The sequence below is a fragment of the Chelonia mydas genome, chromosome 2 (assembly GCF_015237465.2).
Source record: "Chelonia mydas isolate rCheMyd1 chromosome 2, rCheMyd1.pri.v2, whole genome shotgun sequence".
Taxonomy (NCBI): Eukaryota; Metazoa; Chordata; order Testudines; family Cheloniidae; genus Chelonia; species Chelonia mydas.
Window position 1 is genome coordinate 128,328,710 of NC_057850.1, and position 14,967 is coordinate 128,343,676.

Below are 14,967 nucleotides of genomic sequence, written 5' to 3' on the forward strand. Positions count from 1 at the left end.
GCATTGTTATGGTAATGTTATAGGTTGTAATTTCATGTATATAGCTTGAGACTGAAAATGTGTCCTCATGGCTTAAAACACGCCCAGGCAAAACTCTCCAGGAACGGAGGGGCAGTCCACACCTCATCAGGGCAGGTATGGGACAAACCCAGCCCAGCCTCATAGAAACAAAGGACACTGGCCTAGGCAGCAACCAAAGATCTGTTGGACTCTCAAGTGAGTCACCCCCGCTTGCCTTGGTTAGTCAGGGACTACAATGAGGTAAAGCTCACCTGACCCTGAAGGGGGTGGCAGGTGGGGCAAAGCCAAGAGGGAAGAAAGAACATGATAAAAGGGAGAGACGTTTGCCGAGCTTTTCCTCTCTCTTCCACCTCCATCTACAGCGATCACCAACAAGTGACTGAAGTGCTGATTGGGGCGGGGGGGGCTGGCTGAAGGGCAACCAGCCAGCCTGTGGTGAAAAGCATCTAAGTTTGTAAGGACACTGAAAGTGTTAAGATCAACTTAGAATGTGTTTTGCTTTTATTTCATTTGACCAAATATGACTTGTGCTTTGACTTATAATCACTTAAAATCTATCTTTTGTAGTTAATACATTTGTTTGTTTATTCTACCTGAAGCAGTGCATTTGGTTTGAAGCATGTCAGAGACTCCCTTTGGAATAACAAGCGTGGTACATATCAATTTCTTTGTTAATTTGACAAACTCATATAAGCTTGCTGTGTCCAGAGGGCATAACTGGACACTGCAAGACAGAGGTTCCTAGGATTGTGTCTGGGACTGGAGATGTTGGCTAGTGTCATTCAGTTGCACAATCCAAGCAGCTTACATGCCAGAGGCTGTGCATGAACAGCCCAGAAGTGGGGGTTCTCACAGCAGAGCAGGGTAAGGCTGGCTCCCAGAGTCAAGGATTGGAATGACCTAGCAGATCACCAGTCCAGATAACACCAAGGGAATGTCATATGGTCCTAGTCCCTTTCTAGCTGAACCTTTGAAAATCTCTTCAGAGCTGTAAGGCTTTCCTATCCTTAAGGTAAATATCTTGTGCTGAATGAAGGCATGTTACAGGGCATACAGAATTTTAGACAAAGAAGGGGACATTGTCAACTTCCCTCAGAGCAGTGGAAGACACAAAAGTCAGTAACAGCCACCTGCCAACAGTGGGTGATAGCAATTGGAGGACTGCTAGAGGAGCACACAGCAGCATTGCATGTACACAAAATGAGAGACCAAAACTCACTCTGTTTGCACTGAACTTAGTACTTTGAAAGGGAATTCCAGAGTTCACAATAGATTCAGAGTTGGCGAGCTGTAATGAATTGAATCATGTGCATACAGGCATATTCACATCACACTAACTCAAATTAATATGGATTAACCACCTCCTCCATAGACAAATCCTGAAGCTAGCATACTAGTCATGGCTGTGATCTGCTTGGCAAGACTGTGTCCCCTAGTATTTGCTCTTTCTTGTGGGTGTGGGAGGAGAATAAAAGCATGTCTAATATTAAAAGTAATAGGTGTTCTCTGCTGCCAATAGGCTTTAGATTGGCATTTCCCATTAATACTAATAGGAATCAGGTATCCAAGACAGGTAGGAAGCTTTGAAAAAAAAATCTCTGGCTCAATTGTAGCAATCAAAAATACAGTTCAAAAGCACAAATCATTCTAAAACAAAGTTGCTTCTCTGAGATTTCTCACCAGAAGTTAAGTGGTTCCAGAATGATATATTGGTAAGAGCACGGTGTGAAGAGTTGTATAGAGGACCATTCGCAGGGCATGGGAAGTTTTGTTAATCCGACAAAACCCAAGACACAGGCCACATTCTTAAGTGCCATATAGGGCACCTTATCTAATAACTATTTGCATATATGCACCCATGTCATTGTCAGACCACCCCTGTTGTAGTAATGCTAATCTCTTATATGCAGATGTGAACAATGCAATTACATTATAAAGAAGAAGACAGGCTTATTGACAAGAGAAGTATTTTATATGGATGGAGGATTTTACAGTTGTTTGTTCCTCCTTAAATCAAAATCAAAGCCAAATTCTAGAAGTGTAAATTCTCTGAACTAAAACTACAGACAGACAATCTCATTTGAGTCCACCTAAATTTCCTAGTTTCAGATTGGAACCTGAACTCAGATTTTCTCAGAAATGTGTAGATGGGACTGAAGTTTTGAATTTATAATGAAACCCAAAATCTGACAAGTTTAACTGGATTTTCAGTTTTGCTGTGAAAGTTTGATGCAGCTCTAGTTAAGCAGAGCAGCTCACGCTAATATTCCTGGGAATCGCAAGTCACTGTGCATTGCACTAAAAATATACTGCCTAATGACAGGCATTAACAAGCAAGGTCAAAATTCACCATTATCCCAAGCCTCAAGTTGCTGATATAATCATTAAGATACTCAAGTGTAAGTTAGGGTCAAATTGAACTGATAAGTACCTCCTTGCTGATTTTGTGTTCATTTAATAAGCTTTAACACTGATTAGATAAATCCAATTGGCTTAATGAGTTTTTGTACATGGTTTAATTCAGACTGAGTAGACTTTGGCTTCATAATATGGTATCTTTCCAGTAATTTTAATGTTTTCCATGGTGATAAGGAAATTTGTTAGAACTTAAGCTTTCTGAGTACAGGGGTCAATTGTTAAAGACAAGTTGTAATTTGTCTTTTGCTCTGATTGTGCTTAATAAAGCTGATTTCATAGCATACATAGAACTAAACACTGACAACTTGTCAATCCTAAGTGCAAGAGAAAAACCTATTAGTACTATGCTGTGGGGTGGAGCCATTATATGGTTTCAGAGCCAAAATTAACTAGGACCACTTTTTTTAATAAGCAAGCCTGAATCTGAATTTACCTTAGTTTTACTTTGTCAGTTTAAGCAAAACTACAGCAAGGCTTCCTAACTTTGAATTATTGGTTTCCCTTTAGATTTATCTGGATCAGAGTTTGAAATAGTGAACTGTCAGTGTATACTCATTGAGTTTGTTCTGGGATAAAAATATTTTAGACATACACTTAAGCACTCTCTCACACACACTGAAAATCATTTTTAATGAAATGCTTCCTGACATCTAGACAGCATTGTAACTGTCAGCACTGCAGAGTAATTACCAATCACAGAAAGTTGGGGGAAAAATGGGATTTCTCCCATTTTTATAACATAAGGCATTTAGCAACTTAGACAATTCAATTTATATTAAAATTAGCATTTCAGAACAAGCCTCAATGAGATCTGTGCAAGAATTTATTGGTTTTGCTTTGCAAGAGTTTATGGAATTATCTTGCATTTTGCTTTCCTCACATTAGTCTCCAAGCTGAAGGTCCAAAGAAAACTAACGACTCAAAGCAAAGTACTACTGAAATTCCTGGGTTTCTGATCTTTTGCATTACAATTTCCTCTGAAGATAATGACATTTACACACAAACATTTAAAGCAATTATATGCTTAGCTTGGAACAAATTTTCAGTTTTAATTAACACTTATATTTCCAGTTCTCACTTTTAACACCTGTTGTATAAGCTTTGCCATCACAACTTAAAATAGATACACAAAAACGCAAAAGATATAAGGTTTTTCCAAAAGAGTGCCAAGGAAACAGTGCCCCAAATATGCTTTTTCAGAAAAGTCCTATGGTACTTTTAACCCTTTGTGCTTTTTCAGAAGTCCTATGGTACTTTTAACCCTTTAAAGTGTATTAGTCACCACTGCTTGATTTCATACTTCTGGCACAGCATTTTATTCAAGTTAGGAATACAGAGCTTTATGTAAATAGGGATGCCATTGGAAAGAGTGGAGCTTCTGTGTCAGCCATAAGTGCAGCACAAAGCCAATCTATCAGAGGCAATATGGTCCAGCAGTTGGGTCCCTCACTGGGATCTAAGAGACCTCATTTCTGTTCCTAGCACTGGCCTGCTGGCTGATCTTAGGCAAGTCATTTCACCTTTGTGTGGGTTTCCTTATCATATTTTGTCTATTTAGATTGTAAGTTCTTACTACAGGCACAGATCTTACTATTTACAGCCACAATGCCTAAACATATTTGTTGAATGCTTTAGGCATAACAGTAATAAGACAGAGTAATAACAAGCTATTATTGACATGAGTTTGGGATGGCCATATTGTTTAACCACTGCACTTTGCAGACAATTATATTCTGTACATAAATCTTGAGAGACAAATATTTCTGATAGAAGTGTCTCGATTCAATTTTCTTCTGGTAATGAAAATACAGGAATATATGTCTCACTCAGTTTGTGTTTAGTATTTTGCTATTCCTGGATGTAGTTATCACTCAGTTTGGACCATCTGTTTAGATCAAACATTTTCCTTCTATTCAGCCAAGTTGAAAATATCAATAAAAACAAACAGTCTGTGCAAGAAAAGAAATGAGCTTGTACATGCATGTGCTATATAAGGGTCAGTCTTAATAGCGCTTTACCAGGAAGCTAAGAATCAAATTGCTGCCGATGAAACTAAATCGGAATAAGAACCTAGAAATGTACTCTCATTTGGGACTCAATCCTGCTTCTGTTGAAGACCTGGAAAAACTCCCATTTTACTTTAACCGTTCAGGGTCAGGGCCTTGATTTTTGGTATAACAGGAGTGGAAGAGATCACATGGCTGGTATAAACTCAAAGACGTTTTTACTCCCTTGGAAAATTTTAAGCCAAAAGTGGTTGACCAGGTTTTGTTATGAGGGTGAAGAATCATTTTATGACATACATAAAGTCTCTTGCCCTTTCTCCCTCCTTCCCAGGCTCAGTGGTAGAAAAGTTTACCAGAAAAAGCTTTCAAAACAGACCTACTGCTAATTGAGGGTTAGTCCAAATTGAAAAGGAAATTTTGGCTAACTACTTTTTTCTGCTTCCCCTCTAGCTGCCACTGAGGTAGCTTTCACAAACATCTGCTATCCTCCCATCCTGATGAGGAAGTGCAATATATTATTCTGTTGGTTTCAGTTCTTCCTTTTAAAGGTACCTTCCCTGTCCTTGATATACACAGCTCTGTGTCTTTCTGCAGTTGTCTGGTCACAACTAAAGCTGGTTGGAAATTTATATTTTTCCCAAAAAACAGGCTATCAGAAAAAAGCTGTTCCAACTAAATTGAATTTTTTATTTTCATTATATTTTTTGCAGGAAATTACATCAAAATCAAACTGAGTTTTGACCAGCCCTAGTCATGACCCTTGTGAACCAACACAGTGACAGGATAGACGCACACTTATTAGAAATAAATGTATGGACATTTAAATCCCTCGCTTATGAATTCGTCTTCTTTCTCAGAAGCAGAATTTAAAAGTGCTCTTTTAAAAAATATATTTATACTAAGTATGTAACTGAATCATTGCTTGGAGAAGATAATAGCAATTAAAATTCTTGAACTGGTCTACACTGGTTTCTGGTCTGTTGACTTCAGTTTGGATGAGCTATGGCCCAAATGAACAGTCTAATATTGGTTGTCCTTTTCCAAAGACTGCTTGACTAGAATTGGGAGAAAAACCTTTCACTAGGAAACCAGTGGTGACTTGTGACAATATATAGGTAGATCTATACTCTTACTTTTGGAGAGAAATGTCTTGTACTTAGAATATTTGGGAGAAATTGTTCATGGTTTACACTCTAAAAGCTATTCATGGTTAACTTGTAAGCTCTTAAACATTTTTATTTACAGAAACTGTAGCTTCTCAGACAGTCCAAATGGCCACTACAGAGTCATAACAAAATGCATTTTTGAACTGTTGATCAATTTTTCAACAGTAAAAATAATAATCTATTGACCATCTAGCCACTGGTCACTTAACCGACTTCTGACAACAAGGACTGTGTTTGCAAATTTAAGGGGCAGGACCATGTGTACCTTTTCTTTTTAAGGGCTGTCATTTTACCTCTTCCTCATAACTACTTCAGACTCCTGTTGTAACAAGTTCTCAGCTGGGCAACAAGTGATCTGCACCTTCGTTGCTCAAATCATAGTTAACTACAAGTCTGGTTTCACAGCAATGAATTGTGACAGTGTTGGGGACAGATGAGCCCCAGAATTGTTGGACAATGTGGCTCAGTGGGAAAGAATCAGTGCTGTATAGCATGGAAAGGGAAGGACAAGTCAGGATCAGCCACGACTGCTAGTGATTTTCTGGTTTAGGTCCACTAGCATCTTTTTGCCATCACTTCTAAAGCAATGCAAAGAAAGCACTACTGCAGGGAGTACAATTTTTTTTAAATATTATTGGTAATTAAGGGGAAAGTGCTCCATATCTAAGGGCATGGTTTCCCCCTTCTTCCTGCATGGTTCTCATTTCTATACTTGCAAAAGTGAAAAATCATGCAAGCAAGATGCAACAAGCAGTTATTCTAGATTAATATAAGGGACAAAGGATCAAGCACAGTAAGGCTTTGTCTAAACTAGCACTTTTGTCAGCAAAACTTGTCAGGGGTATGAAAAAAAACCATTACCGACAAAAGTGTCAATGACAAAAGAGCCGGTGTGGACAGCACTGTGTCGGTCAGAGAGCGTCTCCTGCCAACATAGCGCCTGTCTCTCTTTGGGAGTAGTTTAATTATGCTGGTGGGAGAGCTCTCCCCTGCCAGCATAAAGCGACTACACAGGAGTCCTTACAGCAGTGCAGCTGCAGTGGGACAGCTGTGCCACGGTAAGGTCCATAGTATAGGTATAGCCTTAGAGATATTTAATCTTCCAGGCACAATCCTTACATCATGCTTGAATTATTTTCGTACTCTTCCCCTATGAATTGAGTTTAGGAATTTTGGTCCCAAACCAGTTCAGTTTCTTGAGGTCAGTAGATGCTTTCTACTCACTTAATTGATTACTTGATTGGGCTTCCTATGCATGGATTAAAGAGCTAATTCACATGTAAGTGTTGAAAATGTAGCTACTTATGACGAATTCTTTCCTCATTTCCGTTTAAAAAAAAAAAAAGAATGTTAGCATACTACCCGTAAAGATTTGTGGGACTTTAATCCAGGTCTGCAGACTTCTCGGGAAGCACTGCTTCTTTACTGCTATGATGGTCAATGCACCATACTTCTTGAGAGACCAATCATTGTAGGAAGTGCTGTGCATGTTAGAGATGACTGGCAGATTATCCTGTGACCTCTAATTGGCCCAGACAGTGCAAGGAAATTCTCTGTGCAACAAGACAGATCTCTGACTGGCTGTGGAGACTGCCTTGCTCCTAGTCCCAGCTCCCTACTTCCTTGCCTTGTTCCTCACACTGCTCCCAGTTCATGGCTATTAACTCTGGCTCAGCCTCTTCCAGTCTGACTGCCCAAACCCCATTCCCTGAGACTACCTTAATGAGAAGGCAGACAGTCTTTGGTTAACATCTGTGGCTCATGAATATTTTTAATGATGTTACTTTGACATATGATATGAGTAATGAAGTGCTGGACCATCCCAATAGATATTTTCACAAGCTATGGAGCATTTTCCATAGTTAAGACATTCATTAAAATCTGTCTTTATATGATGAAGCATGGATCGCTACAAAAATAAAGTTCAAATGCTTTATATTAAACACAAATCCCACACCAAGCTGTCTTTTATACAGTAGAAAGTAATAATGCTGTTTTCCTAATTTGGTTTGGAGAGCTATGGTGTCTTAAGATTTACAAGAAATAAAACCAAACCACAGATACCAAACACTTTAAAACATTTTTCCCCCTAAAGAAAATGCATTATGCTGTAAGCATTTAACTGTAAAGACAAGGATCCAGAAAATACAAGCAAGCAAATTGAGACAGTGAACTACTGGAGCTACACAGAAGGAATACTAACTTTTTATATTGTTTATTTGCCAGTTTTCATGCTTATTTCCTGGAATTTAGCACAGACAGAAGTATTTCTGATGGGAGGTTAATTTACACACAGCATGAGCTATCAAATGATGTATGGAAGTTTCCTAGTTTCCAGCTGATAACCTGATGACCATTTATTCTCACTCTTAAAATGGGCTTCATGAGGCAAAGTTATCAAGTAAAAATTGCACTATGATAGGACATAGGAAATGTGGCTATTCACAACAGTGGACATGCATTTCTTGACTGACTCATTAAACATACAGCAACAATATACATAATTGTTTGGGGACCAAAATAATTTTGATGTAGTGCTTAGGTTTAAGAGCTCATTTTCTTCCATGAAGGGTTACTTTTGGAAAGTCAGGCTGAATTCCCATATCACTGCTTGAATGTAGTTTAAAATGTTCCCAGGTTATGACAATTTAATGGAATAACATAACCAAGGATGGAAAATGGCACCTATTTAGAGAAACAAAATATTAGGGGGAGTTTGATGTATGCAATGGATAAAAACCAAGACAATAAAAGAAAAAAAATGTGACCTAAAGCATTTTAACAAACACCACTGCATGTGTATTGAGATAAGACAGTTTCTGGGAAGACTGCTATTAAAAAGAAGAACCTATTCATGGCTTTTCTAATTTCAAATCTTTTAAGTCATTCAAAAACACTGAGTGAAAAAAATGCATTAAAGGAAATGCCTAATAAGAATTTTTGAAAATAGCTTTGAAATACAGGTTTACATTTTGTATTACATTTGTTACCAAGGATGAATACATGACACATATAACCTCACCTGGCTAATTTACACATCTTTATATAGACTTAGTCTTGTTTCTAAAGGTTCAAAAGACATTTTTTGTTTCTAAAGGTTCTAGACTTGTTTCTAAAGGTTCTAAAGGTTCTAGACTTGTTTCTAAAGGTTCTAAAGGTTCAAAGACATTATTTTATAAGGTATCACAGTGAGATGTTTCAATGCCACAAAAGATTCATTATTAGTCAAATATATTTCTGATCAGAGTTCTCATTATAGTGTGCAGCACTCACAGGCTATGGTAGGTTGCTATCACACTAATCTGTCCATATAGTGTAGTCTCCATTCAGAAGCCAAACAGTAAATCTCTAAAAGAAATGTACGGGGAAGCAGAGGAATCTACTTTCTTTTAAGAGGGCCAGATGTGCATGGACCAAGTCAAGCTAATGACGGTTTTCTACATTTTAGAACAAAAAGGCTGAACAGGGATTTGATATGTTATCTTTAACATGATAGTAGCAAAAATGTCTAAAATTAGAATATGTTCCAGTCAGTAATTTTGATAATCAAGTTGTAAATTGATTTGCAGCAGCTGTTAGTATGTCCTGATATTTGCTGTCCTTCCATGCTTCATTATATTCCTTGTCTCTGAAAGAGGATGCTGATTGGTCTACATAAGTGTTACCAAAATATACATTAATTCTAAAGCATAAGGTTTCCTACTAGGTACCTGCTGTGATTGTGATTAGAGATAATGCTCTAAGTTGGTACAGGCTGTAAGTATTAGGCGAGGAACCAGTATTGCAAGTCAACGCTGGGTTTGGATGGGAAATTTGGCCTTGTTCCTTAGAGAAGATCCAAAAGCTCAGGGAGAGCTAGTAGAGGCTCCCATGGCAGGTTCCGAAGATCTTAATATCTGAAATGTTGAACTGTATCTTACATGTGGAAAAAATATGTAATATACTGGTGAGAGTCCATATAATCCTAAATTACCCTAAATTATCAGAAGCATTCAGATAGCCAAGATTTTTCCCCACCCTTTGAGCAGAAGAGGGGCCATATTGAGTTGCCCCATTAACCAAACAGATGTATATATCCACATGTAGGGGTAGAATTTATGGATCCTTTATGTCCCACTTGTGTTGACATTGATAGCTTAATGTGCACATCAAGCGATCTACTAGACCACTGTCGTGCCTGTGTAGATGAAAAGCCACTGAAGAAATCTAATGTTTTATATATAAACAATGTTGCCTCATGATACAGAAAATGTAGATTTCCTTTTGCTCATTTATGCAACACTTGGCAAGGGTATTGTGTGTATAGCATCTATTACTATACATTCCTTAATATGAGGGAGAAAAGATTTCAGAGTTCACCTAATTGCATGCAGCTACAGCACTGTATCTTTCTTTCCCAGAAATACTCATATCACAGAGGATGATGGAAGCATGGAACCGATCTCTCCCAGTACATTTTCTTACTCTGTACAAGAATGCAAGTTCTTTAGTCTACTTAAAGGGCATGATGACAAAAGAATATTTTGTTTGAAGAATAATTTGTGAATAAGTTCATTCCTATAATGCAGCTTGCTAAATTGTGCAATGCTGTACATGAAGAAGAAATGTCTTCCTGGTCCCTAGAACACGATCATTTTATATCCTGAAACATGAGGTTTGTTTAGTCTTAGTTTGCACAACTGTAAATGTCATCAGACCCAGTTTACCTGACTCAATGACCTCTTACAGCAATGAATTCTGCTGGTCCAAAGGCTAATTCCTTTTTTATTTTTGCTAAAATTACTGCATGTTAGTTTAGTTATTCTTCATTCATGGGAAAGAATAGAGGTGGTACCAATAAGTGTCCAATATATTTTAATGACTTTTTACATCTCAGATTAACTTCCCTAAATCTCTTCTTTTTATCAAATCTAAATGAACTTAGTTGGAGGTAGTTGGAGGACTTCTATATGATGAGAGCTAGCAAAAACTATCTCCCTTCCCTGAATCATTTAAAATTTTCAAAATGACCCTTTTTAAAAATGGTGACTAAATTAGATAACCCCAGAAGACATATTGTTCAATACAAGGTAAACCATCATGCTTTCTGTATCATTTTATGTCACTTCCCAACTGCATGGCAGCATCTTATTAAAATTTTTGGCTGCTATTGTACACTTCTAACTTCTTTTCCTCTTCAAAGACTCCAACACATTCAAAGTCAATCAGCATACCTGAGAAGTGTAATGTATTTTTGCGAAGGAACACTGACTTTAGCTGACCGTCAGCTATTATGCTACATAATCCCCTAGTGTATTTACAGCCACCTGAATGATAATAGTAAAAAACAGAAGCTGGTGTCACCATCAGTACATTTACAAACTCACTTTCCATTTCTTTCTCCAAGTCTTTAATACTTGTGACAGTTATAGTCTGGAGCTCCACCTCAGGATGACACAACATTTCAGCAAATACCTCACTCTCCTCCTCAGCACTTCAGTGCTCTGGTGGGCCCTCAGACTACATCACACAGCAGTTCAATGCCTTCCTGGGTCCCAGAAAAATACTGCCCAGGCCCAACAAAACAGTGGTAATGAACATAGTATTTTTCACCCCTCCTGGGCTCCTCTTCTCTTCTCCAGAGAAGCAGAAGCTCACAGGGCTGCCCCCTGCAGTCCCTTAGCAAAACCCAAGGGACAAAAAATATAACTTCCCTCCATCACTGGCTTGATCTTTCAGTCCATCTCAGGCTCTCCCCCATGGTCCACTCTTTTACGGAACTTCAGCCAAAAGGCTGCCACCTTGGAGTCCTGCCCTTGTTTCAAGGTGCACCACAGGAGTTAATTCCACCCTTGTAACTTTCCCACAGTTCTCTCTCAGCCTGACTTCTGTCAGGCACTTCCCAGAGAGCAAGAACAGTAGACCACATCTCCTCTGTACCTCCTCCATTTAACTCCTTTTTTTGTAACTCCTCCCTGAGACTGACTCCCCAGACCTCGAGGTGTAACAAGGTTGGGCTCACAGGTCTCAGGTGCAGTTGAACCTTTCCCAGTTGGTTTGGTGTTTATACACACCCATCACAGTGTTAAAAATACTAGCCTCAATACAGTTCCTTTAGTCGAACAAATGAACAGCTCCTCTTTGTCTCCTTTACTCTGAGAAAGAGCTATTGACTACAAGTGTTTGAACCTGATTCTCCAATGTCTTGCATCTTATGTTGTCAATTTACACCTATGCACCATGAATGGAAGTGAGAGGCAGCACTGGCAAAGCATCGGATTGGGAATCAGGAAATCTAGGTTCTATTTCAAGTTATGGCAATGACCTATTGTGTGACCCTGGCCACATCACTTCATCCTATGTGCCTCAGTTTTCCCAGCTGAGAAATGGGAATAAAGACACTCACAATCCTGTGCAAAGCATTTACAGGTCTATTGCATAAGAGTGCTTCATAAGAGCTAAGTATTAATACATATTTTTATAAAGGACTTGATAATTATTCTTGGAACTTTCAGTTTGATTTTCAAAAATAAAGCCATAATATTAGCTTAATTCTGCTCCCATTTGAAGTTAATAGGAGTTTCCTGTTGGCTTCTATAAGGGTAAAGTTAGGTCAACACTGAGCTCTTGAAAAATATCACACATTATGGCCCAATAACCTTATATAACTATTTATTAACTTTTTGGAAGAACCTTACCATGTTAAAGAGGCACTGTGTTTAAGATATGTTCTTCTAGGGCTGAGAATTTTTTTCCCCTTCTTGAAGTTGTTTTTTTGACAGAAAATTGGGTTTTTGAACAAACATTTTTCTCCAACAGCTTTTCATGGTAGAAGCCACATTGCATGACTTTCCACAGAAAAAAATGCAACGTTTCATGGAAAAACCTGAAAAATTCCATTCAAAAGAGAAATTTAGATTTTCAGCTGCTTTGTTGTTGTTGAAATTTCAACAAAGAGAATTGTCTATGGAAAATTTCAACAACAACAACAACAACAACCACCACCAAAAAAAAAAAAAAAACCCTGACCAGTTCTATCTTCCAGTTTTCAAAGAAGGAATAACTTGTGTTATTAGAAGAGAACTCCCTTCCCTCTCCCTTTCACAGGATATTTCTTCAGCCCTTAGTAATTTCCTGTAATTAGTTTATCCCAGTAAATTTTTCTCTCCATCCTAACTTTCCTTATTAGTGGACAAAACATCTGTGCTTGTAACATATGATTCTGATTCCATAGTAGAAAGGGATTCACTCATGGTAGGAGTGCCTCCTCCTGGCCAGGCATGGCATATACAGCTGTCTTATGCTCTGATGCTCCCTGCAAACAGTCATTCATTCCACTGCAGCAGTCGAGTCTCTTCTGTGACTTGGCTCTCCAGCCTGTCACGATCGTCACAAAGTACACCAAACAAAAGTCCAACAAATAATTCCAAGACCTGGTGACAGGTCTCTGTCTGCAGAATCAGGACTTATGCCACTTTTCCAGTAGCCGGTAGAGGAATCCAGGCCTTCCCTCTACACTGAGTTCTAGCCTAGGGACCCTATAACCAGCAGCCAAGATTTTTACAGTCCTATCCCTTGCTGCTTTCTCTGGGTTTCTTCCTACACAGCCTCTCTCAGGCTTGCTGCCCTACAGCATCTTAGGGTTGACCTATCATTCACTGCTATAATCCCAGGTTTTATCTTCTCCCTAGGTTTCTCTTCCTCCCCCGCCTTCTGTTTCCAGAAAGAGCAACTACAGAGCCTCTACCTACAACCCTCTCTTTATAATAACCAGCCCACTTCTGCCCAGCTGGGCTTCATGATCAATTAGTCTGCCTCTCCCCCCAGGTGCATCCAGCTAACATAACTGACCTCTCAGGTCCACATTAACCCATTCAGGGCCTGTGTGGCCTACACATGGGTTCCAAGTGTTTTACCCTTCGGCCTCCTGTTAACATTATTTTTCAGAGCTCTAAAATCTACCCTGTGAAATTCATCATCTGTATGTTACTCCAAGGGGAGATAACTACATTCATTTCTAGTATTCACTCTCTGTATTACTTAAGGCTGTGTTGAGAATCATCTCCATTCTTGTAGGGAAGAACATACTATATTCTAAGAAGCAATATTTTTGAATCCATAAATCCCTTCTCTGAATTATGCCATAATATGAAATTCAACCAGTTAATATTTAGAAAACCCATTGTTAATTATTATCATTATTATTGTGCCAGTATTTTGCCATTATTATTATTATCATCATCATCCTAGACTTTGTTGGTTCCTTAATTACTTTTAAACACAAGAAGGTAATTATTGTTGCTCCTGCAGCCTTTAATAAACCCCTAGAATTTAATACATGTATCTATCATTGTACAAGAGATTTGCAACAATTACTTGCTATGGTCATCACTGCTCCAGTGGAGTATCAAACTGAGATTTGCCTTGTTTCAATCTCATCCAAAGTGAAATTCTGCAGCCCTAGCTGATGGAATCTCTTGTACCAGGAGCCAATTGCTCAGCCTTGATATTAGCCCAGTGGCAAAACTGTGATATAACAACAGAGGTCACATTTGCCAGCAGCATCACACCCCTATGCTTGGGAAAGGAAATGACTGGAGTATTTCAGACATCACTGTGTGCAAATGGCTTATTTTGAAATGGTATGCATCCACTCCCCACCTAATTATGGAAGCCCCTAAAGGCCTCAGATGAGATCAGGGCCCCTATGTGCTTGGGCCTGTGCAAACACAGTTCCTGTCCTGAAGTCCTTGTGTCAAGGTTCCTCCCCCACTCTGAACTCTAGGGTACAGATGTGGGGACCTGCATGAAAACCTCCTAAGCTTACTTTTACCAGCTTAGGTTAAAACTTCCCCAAGGTACAAATTAATTTTATCCTTTGTCCTTGGAATATCCACTGCCACCACCAAACTCTAACTGGGTTTACTGGGAAACGTAGTTTGGACACGTCTTTCCCCCCAAAATCCTCCCAACCCTTGCACCCCACTTCCTGGGGAAGGTTTAGTAAAAATCCTCACCAATTTGCATAGGTGACCACAGACCCAAACCCTTGGATTTTAGAACAATGAAAAAGCATTCAGCTTTCTTACAAGAAGACTTTTAATAGAAGTAAAGAAATCACCTCTGTAAAATCAGGATGGTAGATACCTTACAGGGTAATTAGATTCAAAACATAGAGAATCCCTCTAGGCAAAACCTTAAGTTACAAAAAAGACACACAGACAGGAATAGTCATTCTATTCAGCACAGTTCTTTTCTCAGCCATTTAAAGAAATCATAATCTAACACAATACCTAGCTAGATTACTTACTAAAAGTTCTAAGACTCCATTCCTGTTCTGTCCCTGGCAAAAGCAGCATAGACAGACAGACAGACAC